This window comes from Cyrtonyx montezumae, unplaced genomic scaffold, assembly GCF_038088225.1.
Source record: "Cyrtonyx montezumae isolate F1298 unplaced genomic scaffold, pur_monq_1.0 scaffold_10, whole genome shotgun sequence".
Lineage (NCBI taxonomy): Eukaryota > Metazoa > Chordata > Aves > Galliformes > Odontophoridae > Cyrtonyx > Cyrtonyx montezumae.
The window spans coordinates 1,625,006-1,637,387 of NW_027071826.1; positions in this window are offsets into that span (position 1 = coordinate 1,625,006).

Below are 12,382 nucleotides of genomic sequence, written 5' to 3' on the forward strand. Positions count from 1 at the left end.
TTTGGAAATCAAAGCCAAAGCTCCAACTCAAAGCCAGAGCCCTCCACCCAGTGCTGATCTCTGTCCTGCCTTCACTCCTTCCTCTCTTTGCAACTTCTCTGGATGCACAGCCCGTTACAGCAAGTCTACATTCTTTGTGGAGGAAGCTGCTCCTTGGAGCCACATGTGAGCACATGGAAAAGCCAAGAAAACAAACCCCAGCATGGAAAAATAAGAAAACTGCTTTTAATGAGGAAGAAGACCTGCTAATGAGTCTGTTTCTGGAGTCTGTATTTTGAAAGCACCCCTGTGTGCTTTTCTTGTAAACATGGGCATCGCGTGCAAGCTGGAAGGATTGAGAGAGCTCTGAATTCAATGCTGAGGGTAGGCCAGAAGGGTCAATGATTTAATGGGCTGGAACAATTAATCTGGCACTTCTCTATACACCTGTCCTCTTAATGGTTCGACGTATCTCCCTTCTGTGTTCCCATCTGTCAACAATTAAGCTGTAATTGGTGGAAATGCAATTTATCTCAGATAGAACTGATTCCTTTCCTGATAATTGCATCACCAGCACTTGGGAAGAGCACTGCCCATGGAGAGGGTGTGTAGACCAGTCCATCCATAGCACAGACTTCATGGAGACTCTGAGCATTAATTTATCAGCTCAGTGTGCAAAATTTGCTTTTCTAGAGGCACTAAAGCCAGGAAAGCTGCTTTCTCCTTCTCGTGCTCAGAATGGTTTGACTGTTCTGCTTTCAGTTGTGTCAACTCATCATGACCTGGTGAGAGGCAGAAGGCAACTCATCCTGCTCTCACGTTTACAGAGGCTGGAAATGAAAACATTTTTTCTGTTACTAAAGGGGAAATTTAGACACCTCTGCCAGTTCCAGAAGATGGGAAAAATCCCCCACGATGCCAGGGCTGTGACTCAGGGAGGCTGTTTTTTTCTCTGAGAAGCTCCTGCTTTCAAACGCTTGATACCATCTCACCATTGGAAGGGTGAGTCATTACAGCCCACCAAGCAGGGGATGAATTTTGCTGCTCACAACCGTGCATACGTGGAGCTTGTGGAAGGCACACGTGATGGAAAGAAGCTCCTGGTCTGAGGTTGCCTCCACAGCAAGGAGAGGCTGGAGTGGCCCTCCTGGCTGCTAGGGATGGACGTGGGACGTGTTTGGGAGGATAACAATGACAGCACGTGTGCAGGGGTTGGTTTTTGGTGGTGCCAAGAAGCAAGGCTCTGGAGTATGGAAGTGAAGTGAGATTTGTCCTCATTCATTGCAGCTGAGTTGAACTAGAAGACTTTTAAAAGTCCCTTTCAGTGATGTAGGTCAGACAGATCTCTGCCCCAGGGCAAAAGGGCATTGGATTTTCCTTGTGAAAAGACCACAGGGTGGGTTTGGTGGTGGTGAGATGGTGTAGCAGAAATGCTAAGTCACAACCTGAAGCAGTGATGGAGCACCTGGGGGGAAGGCAGGGCCAACCCAGGGGAGCTCAGGTGTATGCAATGCACCTGAGTAACTGGAAGGGCTGGAGCCAGGACCCACCCCTTCCCAGCCCTCATTTAAGGGTTGGCAGTGGAAGTGGGTGTATCTTGCTGGAGATCCCCACCCACCTGAGGCTTTCTGAAGGTAAGCAGATTCTTTCCTTTGTTTCTGTGGCTGCTGTATGTGAGTGTGTCCTCTCCTGCTGCATCCTGGGACTTTGCTGTCATTGCTGCACTATCCATTGCATTACAGATGGCCAAAGCAAGGCGAGTTTCTCTTGCTTGGGATTAACCAAAAAGATTTTGCTGAAATGTATGAACAGAATGACAGTGCTCAGCCTCAAGCAGACAGCTGAGCTGGGGAAAGCCAGCACCAGTGGTTAATATCTAGCTACATAATTAGTAATTAAACGCTCCACTTGAAAGAGGAAATCTTCAATAACCTCTCCTCTATATGTAAAAAAAAAAAAAAAAAAAAAAACCCTAAATATTATTTCTGAGATCTGGATGCCCAGGCTGCAATATCTCTTTTCTTGTTCTCAAGCAGAAATGCAATTTACCTACACTTAGCAAAGAGAAGCAGCTGGTAAAGAAAACTGCTCGACGCTCAGTGCTGTGCTGCAATGACTTCTCACCGTGCAGCCTGCATTTATGCCATATTCTCATCTTCCTGGGCTCTATCCCCCCCCAGCTCAGAGTGTTAGACCTCCTCAGGAATGTGGGTGTTCAGCATCAAGCAGCATCCTCCTGTCCCTGACACCTGCACACATTCAAAAGCAAGAAAAAAACAGCCTGCCACTATCAAGGTCTCTAGGATATTTCTAACAACTTTTTTTATTAATCCCTTATCTCCCTGCCTCACTGGGAGGTGTGATGGGCAGCTGGGGTTGTTTCAGTCTCCTTACCCAAAGTAAGCTCTGTTTAAGGCTGTATGTGCAGATTACAGTGTGACCATCAGCTTGGTTTGTCTAACCAGGTAACCTCAGATGATGCTGCACTAGTGCAGCCCTAAACCTGTTGTTTCCCAGTGTTGGGAAGTACTGATTAATCCCTCTGGGTTCCCAGCTTTTCTCAATGGGTTGGTGGTTGGACTATAAGATCTTAGTGCTCTTTTACAACGTTAACGATTCTGTGACTCCAAATTATGTGAGGAAAGTCAAGCAGTGGCACAGGGGGATCCTGAGGAACAAAGCTGGGGTGGGTATGGAGGGATGGTGCCCTTTCTGGGATGTCACACCCTGCTGGTCAGGGGGCACATGATCTCTGATGGGATGGAGATCTCTCAGATCCTTCCCGTTCTGCGAGAGAACAAGCATTCAGTCCTCGCTTAGCAATAGGGTTGTAGCTTTTTGCCACCTACTGACACGTTGTGGGAATGGCTCATCCTGCAAATCCCTGCACGAAGTCTGACTGTGCAGTCCACAAGAATAAAAGAGCAGATAACCCTCCCCCCCCCCCCCCCTTGGCACACAGATGGGAGAGCAGTGTGTATTTGATCAGTTGTTCCTTGCTATATAGGAGCTGAAGATCCCAGTGGATCCCTTCCAACTCCGGATGTTCTTTGATTCCAGGGTAAATCCCTCTTTGTCCCATGCCTTGAGCACCTCTTACTGCATCCTTCCAGAGAGCAGCACCATGGGAGAAATCTGGCATTCCACTTGCCAAACGGCATCTTTACTTCTCCTTTTATCTATTTTCCCCGTTCCTCTATTTTTAACCTTTCCATCACCTCATAAAATCTCTGCTGGCTTTGGCCCTTGCCCAGGGCACCTTCCTTCCATCTCACTGGTGGACAGAAGTTCCCTGCAGGACCCTGAGCATTGCTTAAACTTCACTTAAGTCCTCTTCTGATGCACTCAGCAATGCACAGTGCTGAGAATGCTAACTCATTGCTCAAAGTGAAACTGAAAACCTGTGAGAGAGCTAAGAGTACTTCGTCATCTCTTTCTGGAGATGCTGGATGATGTGTCATCTCTGTGGGCAGTTCTGTCGTGTCTCTTGTCCTCTGGTGCAGTTTGAAGTGCTTATTGAGCATGGTCGTGGCCTCCCACTGCCAATGTGAGCACTCATGTGGTATCCTTAAAATCAAGAGATACCTCTGTTGGCTCTGAGAAATCAAGAGATATCTGTGTTGGTTCTGGGAAGCCCTTAAGTCTGGGGAACTCCCTTCATTTCCTTGGAGCCTCTCTCATTTTAGTCTGTTCAGCTTTGATTCTTCTTCCCTCCCATCAACGCTGTGGTTTGCTAACATGCATCCTAAGTCATGGGATAGATTAAAACTGCTGTGTTGCTGATCCAGCCTTTAATTTCCTATTCCTACCAAGTCACTTTGAGACACAGAAGTTACCTGTGCTGCCATTTATTAGCTGTCAGTCCAACTAACACCCCTTTTAATCAAATCAGGCTTTTTGCAGCCTATGATCATGTTGATAACAAATAGCAGACTTCATTAACTCAGGACTTGCTTAACATGCTGGTTCACAACTGTTCTGGGAGAAAAGCAAAGCAGGGCTCTGTTAGTTTTGTGGTCCCACTGAACTTCTGTGGCCAACTACTGGCCTCTACCTGGTCACCACTTGGTCCCTGTTGCAGCCTCTACCCCCGAATAATCAGTGTAGCTTGCAACTGATTTCTGTACTGTGAAAACACTGAGTTTCAAAGCCAGGCACCCCTTCTATTTACCACACAAACCACTTCCTTCAGCTTGGCCAAGCTGACCTAAAAGCACAGCCTTTTGCCACACAGAGCCTCCCTTGTGAGGCTTCTCACTGCAGCAGATTTTCCTTACAGTGCTCTTCTGTCTTCACAAATCCCCCTAAGTGCAGTTCCCCCTTCCTTCCAAGCACACAGACACCAGTGCTAAGTGAGCAGCACCTCACATCCACCACTGAGGCTGTGTGTGTGTGCCCACAGCAGCCTTCTGCTCCTGCTCCTTGTCCTTCTCCCTGAGATTTCTCTGGGCTTGATGTTCAGACATCCCTAAGTGCTTTGGTTTGGGGTTTCTCCTCTGGTTTTGATTTATTGAAACCCCAATTTTTAGCAACAATGAGTTATTGACACTGTTCTGGTGAAGCTAATTTTGCAACGCTGGCTGAGCTCGGTGGTACTGAAAGCAATCACGGAGATGTGGAAGAAATCACTGTGCTAAAGTTGAAGAAGGGGGAAAAAAAGGCAGGAAAAAAAAAAAGGGGTCTCTTTGATCTCTAAGAACCATCTTTCCAGCAGCACTGGCTTCAAACTTTAGTTTGTACTTCTTCTCGTTCACAGTGCTCTCCAAACCCACTTGGTTGTTGCAAGCAGAAAGACCATATGGCCATAAAACAAAAAGATGAAAAACTTCCCACACTTGCAGGAAGGGCAAATTCCAATTATTTTCAATTTCCAATTTTTTTCCAATTATTTCTTGCCCTTTTCTCCACCTTCTTTCCCCTCTTTCTTTTTTTCTTCCCCCTTTCCCTGCTGAGAACAAATTGCCTAATCTCCTCTTGAGGGCAAGGGGCAGGGAGCAAAACCATTGCTAATCCTGATGTTGGTAACCACTTCCTCCTGTTGCTTTGGATATGTTGCATTGCTCTGCCCCCATCTTTTTAATTTCTTTTCCTCCATCAGCTTCATCTTTCAGTTGCTCTTGATACTTAATTACTTCCCACAGGGATCTTGTGCTGCTCAGTTAAGGCTTGGAAGGCAGTCTTGCAGGGATGTTAATGACAAGGGACTTCTGCCTTTCCAACCATTCCTGCACCTGCCCCATCCTACGAAGGTCCCCTCTCTGTAGGGTCGAGTCCTCGAGCATAGGAAGCTTTCTCTTCTGGACGTGGGAAGGTGGATGTCCAGCTGCACCTAACAGCAGCACACTGACTGTTTTACTGCCAATGACTCAACCCACTGCTGAGTTTTACGATCTATATATTTTAAACTACAGAAGCACGGTCTTCATCTATGCAAGAAGAAAAACAATCAATTATGAAAGAAAGAGAACACTCTGTCTGAATTGGGATTAGGAAGCTGCAGAGATGGGAAAAGCTTTTGATAGTTCAAAAAAGTGGTTACGATGAGGAGGAATTGGTCTCAACATTAGCAAAGTTCTGCTATTCAGATGGCTTCTGTTGTATTGAAAAACAATGAAAGGCTTTTAGGGCAGTGTTCTCCCCAAAGTTACAACTTCGTTAGCAGAGGAGAAGCGTGGACATTACCCACACAATTAAATCGGTCAGTGTGAAACTGGCTTTCCTTGCAGACAGAGATCTTGGGCTAAATGTGTCTGTGCCGACGCATCGCTGCTCTTTCACTGCAATTGCTCTTCTGGAGAAGAAATGTTTCCTAATATTCCACCTGAACCTTTCCTGGCACAACCTGAGGCCGTTGCCTCTTTTCCTATCTGTGTTAACTTGGAGCAGAGGCCATAGGGTCTCTTCTGAGAGAAGAGAAGTAATGGATTTTCCCCATTTTGGGCACTTCTTGAAGTGACTGCCTGGAACCAGTCAACAACCCAGAAACTATTCATAAAAATAACAAGAGAAAAAAAGTACCACCATGTTTTAGTAGAAGTTTTTGTTTGTTTTTCAAAGAAAAAAAGAAGAGTGTATAGTTTCAGGTTTCCTTGGTAAAGCTTAGAATGACAGAGGGGTTTGGGTTGGAAGGGACCCGGACATAACACCTCATCCAACCTTGCTTTTTATGTTTGCAAAGCCCAAACCTGACAGGGCTGTGTCTTCTGAAGCTCTCAGGGCACCAGTGCCCCCCTCAAAGTGAAGAATTTCTTCTGTACGTCCAACATAAATCCATCTTCTTTCAGCTGAAGACTGTTGTTGCTTCCCCTGTCTGTACAGGCCATGGTAAAAACTCTCAGCATTTGTTTATGTCCCCTTAGGCTTTGGGAAGCCTAATAGGAGAGGTGGTCCATTCTCCTGAGCATCCTTGTGGCCTCCTCTGGACCTGCTCCAACAGCTCCACGACAGCATTATGCAGAGCACCAGAGCTGGGCGCAGCACTCCAGGTGATGTCTTAGAGCCTAATGCTTTTTACCAAGGATTTGTCAGCTGTAATTAACTCCCTGCTCTTCAGCACAATAACACCTATCTGCTTAAACCACCAGAGGGGTTGTGGGCACAGTGGGCACCGAAGTTACTGAAATAACCTGTGGAATTCCCTCCTGTAAAGTCCCTAGTGTCTGAAAATACAGTATTTCTGGAACCTTGCCCCATACTTCAGCCATTGGCAAAGCCTCACACAGAGCTCAGCAGCTTGTGAGTTAACAAGTGGTCACACACCAGTGGGAAAACTCTTTGTGCAGCGAGCACACACTGCTGTTTCTGCAAGCTTCAGCTTTCCCCTGGCCTCCAACTGAGAAAAATCTATTCATTTCTAAGCAAGTTGGGCTGGTCTGAGGAAAGTGGGCTGCAGACAGCATTTAAATCATGCATTGCCTCAGGTTTCACAGGAGGTGCCTCTGGCTTGCATTCACTGCTTAAACCCACATGTGCACACAGAGGAGCAGTGCTAGGCTAGGGCAGCATAGAGATGTGAAAATTTGGGGGAGGAAAGTCAGCTTGCCAAATACGGTAGGAAACTGGCAGATTTCTAAATGAGATTTGACTTCCCATTAAGAGGACCTATCTGCACCTGACATAAACATGGATGGTGGAAACAAAACAAAAAGAAGACATCAAAATCCTTACTACAAACCTATAGGCATACTTTAACTTACTGCAGCTCACCATTTTCTCTTGAAGTACTAATTTTACAGAAAGATTTGGTTTCTGTTTAGAGTAGTGAGGCAGTCCATCCCTCAAAACAGAGAAGGCAGAAGCCCTTTCCTCTGTATCAGAAGCAGAGTAGAGGATTAAGCCCTGCTCCTGTATAAAGTCCACAGCGCAACCAGCAAGCTCCTGTAATAACCAAGCACAGCTGAAAGTTAGCTGATAAATTGCTGTTTTTTATGTGTTTCCTCCACCAGGATATGATCTCAGGTTGGGCATCAGGGACAGGCTCTGCTCCAGAGGGCATTGGGCATGGCTTCAAGGGCTGGAGCTCAGCAAGTGTGGGGACACTGCTCCCAGACTCAGTGATTCCCATTGCAACTCAGGATATTCTGTGATCCTATGATGTTCCAAGTAAAGCCAGTGAGTGACAGTCTTCCTTCAAAGCCCAGAGGACAAAAACTGCAAATGAAAGCGACCTCAGAAATTAGCTTTTAATTTTAAGGATCAGAAGTTTGAGGTTCCCTGGGAGTTGTTTGCCAAAGAAAACTTTGTTAGGGTGACTCATTCCTTCAATACGAGGACAGGTTGGGAATGAATGTTTTGTGAAGCTCAACCAGTAGTGGAAGAAGGAAGGAGCTGAGAAATGATGCTTTAAACTACGTTCCCAAACAGGTGATGTAATTTGTGTTTCCATTTCTTACTAAGTGAGCAACAGCCACAAGGAGCCACATCCAAGGAGGAAAACGGGTTGTTTCTGTTGGTCTCTCTAGGGGTTTTGACACTGGAAATGTTTTTCAGAGAGCTCACCTTCCAAAGGGCTTTCTAAGAAAGCAGTTTGCAGCAAAACCACAGCAAAACAACCACAGACTCCCCACTGAGACAGACAAAAGCTATTCCCATGTGGAAGACACCAAAACATTGATGTTTTGCAATTCATAGGATCACAGCCTCGTTTGAGGTGGAAGGAACCAGTAAGGTCACTATAATCTGACTGCCCTGTGATGAACGAGAATTTCAGTAGCTGTGTGTTTGGTGTATTTCAGTCAGGTATTGAGGATTGAGCACATAGCAGACATCGATGCAGTCTCTTAGGAGGGAGCATGATGCACAATAACATATTTATCAGGATGTGTTCTATATGTTCCTTTTGTTAACTTACACATGAAACTGTTCAGGCCGTTGTCAGGTCCGTTGACAGGCCAGAGATGGCCAGCTTTTCAATTTTCACTTCAACAAAACAACAAAACCTCCAAAGAAAACACTTTCTCTTCTTTAATCATAGCCAGCCGTGCTTTCTGTAAGGAAGAACTTCTTTTCCAGCCCCAAGTGAGCCACTCTTTGAATGTCACTTTCAGGCAGCACGATAGAGATCTCTGCAAGATGCAGAACAGGACTGTCACCATTTGCAGCTTGAATTGCTTTCCAATATGTAAGTGCATTTACTTTTTGGAGGTGTTTTACAACTGCATACTGGCCCAGGGCTCCTGTTCCCAACAACACTGCAGAAATACGCTGTGTGTCAGCCCTGAGGAAGACCAGACCTAAGGCAACCTAAAGTAGCTTCTGACTCGACTCTGCTCAAGACAAGATACAATTTCTGCCAAATTCTGTCGTTAAACACCACGAGTGGTGCAGGTATTTAATTAGGCAAAGGCAGACTTACATACCTGAAAGCACCATCCATTCCTGAGGAAGCTGCAGGATCCAGAGCTGAGTGGAAAAGGAAGGGCACCTTTAATTTGGCTGAAGAGCAGCTGGTTTTCTGCTGGTGCTAATTAGCTCCTCCAGCAGGCCCTTATGCCTCCCCTCAATGAGGCTGAAGCACACTCAGCTCAATACTGAAATGGCAGATCGACTATTCTCATCAAACGCATCCAACCCAGAGGGTTCATTTGTTTGTTCTTACATTAAAGACCAATATTAAACTATTATATTAATATAAGACTCAATATTAAAGACCAATTCTGACTTAGACTAACAGCCTCCCCCAGTGCACCCACCCCTAGGGATGGAGCCGTGGCAATGTGACAGCATTCAATTTGCTGCTCCAAATTACTCACGGAGAGGAGTGGATTCACGTGGACAGATGTGTTTCTTAAAACCACATGGGCTGCAGTGCTAATGGAGTTCTGGTTCCCCTCCTTCATAATGCCAGCAGTAACGTGAGCTTTGCATACGGCTCTCTTACCTTGGCAAAGCTGCTCCGCCATTTACATTTTCAGCCTTTGTTTTCACTGCTCTTTCACACCTGGTGGCTCCTACAGAGCTCATCTGTTGCTACCTTGGTGCTTCACACCTTACTGAGGACTGAAATAAAGAAGCAGGAATATGTCCCTATTCAGCTGCCTTGTGAAACACACCAAAAAAAAAAAAAACAGAAAAAGTAAAAATGTCCACCAGAAAGTTCAAAATATACTTTGTTCACTATGATCAATTTGACTGCTGGAAGATTTCCTAGGTCTGGGATAGAACTAATAGTCCGTGCAGAGGTCAAAATTAAACCAGCATCTCCAAAATATGTTCCAGCAAGAAAAAAACAACCTCAGAGAATCACTCCTCCATCTCTGCTTAAAATGAAGCAACTCCACAAGCTCTGAGGCTGGGGGCTTTGTTTTTAGCCCTTAGGAACCTTTGAATATTAAAAACAGCACAAAAAACATTTATTACAACTTTCCAGTGTGCACTTGTTTCTACTCATGTCTTTTCAGACCAAGAAAGTCTCTTATTTCTTACTCATAATTACCTGAAATCAAGGTCCTATGGGCCTAAGGTAACAGAAACAGCTGTGAGAAAATCACACAGAGAACTGCTCTCGAGCTTTGGCTGAGGGCTGTGTAGGCTGTATTTCATAACTTGGATTTGTCCTTTTTCCTATCACGTGTAACTCAACAAAGATCAATAGGAATTGCTGGCATTGAGACAGAGGGTTAGCTCTCTGTCTCAATGCTCTCCTTAGCAGTGCTTTCTAAGTGATAGCAGCTGTTCAGTGAAAGAGGAAAGCACGAGTACTTCACCAACAGACTGATACAACTGCAATCCTAGCAAGGTGGTCATCATCCAACCAGGCATCACCTGAAGAAGTCTCTCCTCGAATACACAAAGCTGCCAGCATCCACAAGTTGCAGTGAAGAGGGCTCAGGCAGGCTTTGCTGAAGGAGGACTGTCCTGCCGAGGACAGCAGGTTTATAAGATCAATTTAGAATCATCTATTCTAAACCCCTCTGAATTCTTGCTTGGTTTTACCTTACCTTTGAGCCTCACAATGAAGAGCAATAATCAGGAGCAAAATGTAGACACAGCTCTGCCTTTCCCCACAGGGAGTCAGCTATCAATAGAAAGAGAAAAGCTTCAGCATCCTCACCACAAACATGCATGCACTGAGAAGCATTCCCCTTTCCCCTGCGTGAATCACAGTTCAGGATCCCTCCACATTCTAATTTTTGAAGAAATCCAAGATTTTCAAAGCGTGCGTTGAGTGGGCAATACATAAAACTTTAATGCCTAAAAATATCACCCAGCCAGCCCTGCCTGGAACGTCTGTTAGAAAAGCACTTCTTACATTTGTGCATTCAAATAAATGTTAGGCCTCTCCAAATCTATTTTAGCCCACATAAACTAACTGGATGTACTGGGTCTATATATACACTGCAGTGCAAGACGCAGGAGAATAATTTAACCTGCTTCTTGCAGAGTGAGAAGTGGAAAAGCAGTGATGTGTCTGTGGAAGTGTAGCTCCACGATAAACTCCAGCCCTCGGGCAGCCCAGTGGTAAGGTACCAGGAAAGCAGGGGAGCTGCTGCTTCTCAGCAGTGTGTGGTGATAGGATGAGGGGAAATGGCCACAAAATGAAGCATAGGAAGATCTGCACCAGTGTGTGTGGGAACTTCTTCCCAGTGCAGTGATGGAGCACTGCAGCTGCACACAGAGGTGGTGGATCTCCTTCTCTGGAGACGTTCAGGACCCACCTGGATGCCTACCTGTGCACCCTGGGCTGGGAGCTGCTTTGGCAAGGGGTTGGACTCCGTGATCTCTGGAGGTCCCTTCCAACCCCTACAGTTCTGTAATTCCAGCAGAGGAACTTAGCACACGTGGAAAAAGGTTCCACCTCAGCTCAGCTCTGAAACTGAAGTTCACAGAAATGCTATTCAAGATGCTTCCAGCAGAGGCATCAAAATTAGAAACAGCGATACGAAAAAACAGCATTCACTGTTTTCTCATACTGATTTTTCAGCCCCTTCCCTCTCAGGAATAAGTGCACATTCACTGCTTTGTAGACAGAGCAAAACAATCATTAGAACATTTCCATCCGAAAGGAAATAGATAAACAACCATTTATTTGACTGCATTGTATTTAGACAGCTTGTACATTTCATAACCCCACTGTTTTTGTTCTCATCAAAAAAGATAAAGGGACAGAAGAATATAATCCACTCAAAACAGCAGCCTGGTATTTTGAGATACACTCAGTATTTCCACGGATGCCCATCTGATACCAGAACTCCAAAACAGGTTGCAATGCTTATAACAAGACCTGAACGTTTTTAACAAAGCACTCTGTTTTAGCAATGCCTCGTGGTGCCCTGAAGAAGTTTGTGATGCACTATGCAGCCCCAATTAGACTACGCCTGCTTTTCTTGGAGGTGATGAACCTGATCACTTCCTCGCCTAAAAAAAAACCCCAACAACGTAATCCATACCTGACACGTCAGCCAACAGCAGCACTTGGGCAAACTCGAACAAACACGATGGACTCCTTAGTTAGATTTGTCAATGCAAAACGTGAGGGACTGAGTTTGAACAACAGACATGAGAAATAAGCAACCGAACTTCTCTTCACTCAACCCGCTTTGAAAAGCTGCTCTCATCTCTCTGCGATTCCTGACTTCCCACTCGAGATCCAATTCAAAGCAACACAGAGAACAAATCTGTTCCACGGCAGCAATGCTAGGACCTCACAGGATTTGTGCTCTTTGAAAAGAGACACGCACCTATTTTGTGCAGAAACCGCGTGGTGAGAGCGCGTTACTTCTTACAACAAACAAACACAACTGCAGTTGAAGTTTGCTCAGGGGCAATGGCATTTGCCAGCAGTGCCTTCACAAAAAGCAAAGCTTTGAGCCTGCTCTCAAACTCAAGACACCCACAGCTTAAATATTAACCTCCAGAAAACTTGCTTGTCTGGCTTTTCGGTTTTTAAACATCAGCAGAGACA